Raw genomic sequence first — 1,777 nt, forward strand, 5'->3', positions numbered from 1 at the left:
CACCAGTAACTGGGAATCCCTCTCATGATCAGATTGTAAAAACGAAAGAGATGTGTATGTTGTGTCCTCACACTATAAGTAAATGTTATGCTGGATGCAAAACACATAAAAGTGAGATAGCAAAATTTGGATCATGATAACTTGAAAGTTAGAAATGATCCAGAGTGTTTTTTTCTTAATGAAGGCCCATAAGTTCTGACTGCCTCTCATTTACCTGCATTTCCCTTTTAAGAAAAATTCGGCCTTAACTTCCAACCAAGTTTACCATCTTGCCCATTCCCGATGCTCCACCATTTCAGCAAGAAAAACGCTGACACTAAGACTTCCTAGGAATGAGCCTTCCTAGCACATTATCCAACCAAGAGGTTGGTCATCAATGCATCTGAAGATGAACAAAAGGGGAAAGTGTGCACAATAAAGGGACCACATACTGAACATGACAAGCTCAGAGAAGGCCTGCATGGCTGGCCTTACAAACTCAGAGACTGAAAGTAACCACATAGGATAGTCAGAACATAAAAATTCCTAACTAAAAGCAAGTTATGGTGGTAGTCAAGTCCTAGGCCTGCAACTTTCTTAACAAAGGTCAATCTTTATTTTAACTGAGGCTGTCTAGTGTCTTTTTGCATCCAATATAACATACCTTTGAGATGTCAGAGTAATCTTTTTCCAGATCCCTCAAGGCACAACCATAGCACCAGAGCACAGAAGCCTTCATTATTATCTTGTTTCTCACATATCATCTATGTGCTTTAAATGATAATTATTAACTATCCTATACCCACCAATGTAAAAGAAGGATGTGTCCCTCCAGTTTATTTTTTATCCAATCCCAGAGATTCCCCCTTCCTGTTCTCCCACCCTCTTAATCTCCCACCACTGGATTTCATGTAACCCTCCTTAGTCTCTTCCTTTTATTCTAATGTGTAAAATAAGCTGCAAAAACCTCTGGAGCATTTTCTCAATCTGTTGAGATTTTGCTTCCTACCAATTGTCAGTTTGACTCAAATAAACTCATAAAAGTTTTTTTAAAAATGGATTGGCTTTGTTGATGATAGCCATTCTGACAGGTGTGAGATGGTACCGCATTGTCATTTTGATTTGCATCTCTCAGATGATTAGTGATTTTGAGCATGTTTTCATATGTCTCTTGGCCTTCCTTATGTCCTCTTTCAAAAAAGTATCTATTTAGGTCTGTTGCCCATTTTTTGATTGGGTTGTTTATTTTCCTTTTGTTAAGTTGTATGAGTTCCCTGTAAATGTTGGAGATTAAACCCTTATCGGTGATAACAATGGCAAATATGTTCTCCCATGCAGTGGGCTTTCTTCTTGTTTTGTTGATGGTTTCTTTTGCTGTACAGAAGCTTTTTATATTACTAATCATCTGAGAGATGCAAATCAAAATGACAATGCAGTACCATCTCACACCTGTCTGAATAGCTATCATTAACAAATGACAAGTGCTGGTGAGGATGCAGAGAAAAAGGAACCCTTGTGCACTGCTGGTGGGAATACAGACTGTGGAGAATAGTTTGGAGTTTCCTCAAAAAACTAAAAACAGAACTCCCATTTGACCCAGTGACCCCACTTCTAGGAATATATCCCAAGAAAACAGAAACACCAATCAGAAAGGATATATGCACCCCTATGTTCATAGCAGCACAATGTACCATAGCTAAGATTTGGAAACAGCCTCAGAGCCCATTAGCAGATGAGTGAATTAAAAAACTGTGGTGCATCTACACAATGGAATACTAGGCTGCTATAAAAAAGAAGG

General features: G+C 38.5%; 1 long non-coding RNA gene across 1 annotated transcript in view; it reads right to left on the bottom strand.

The window, feature by feature from the left end:
* The window catches only part of LOC111823416, a 46,059-nt gene that overhangs the window by 40,773 nt on the left and 3,509 nt on the right, over positions 1-1,777 (bottom strand). The window lies entirely within an intron of this gene.

The sequence above is a fragment of the Myotis lucifugus genome, unplaced genomic scaffold (assembly GCF_000147115.1).
Source record: "Myotis lucifugus unplaced genomic scaffold, Myoluc2.0 scaffold_5, whole genome shotgun sequence".
Classification (NCBI taxonomy): domain Eukaryota; kingdom Metazoa; phylum Chordata; class Mammalia; order Chiroptera; family Vespertilionidae; genus Myotis; species Myotis lucifugus.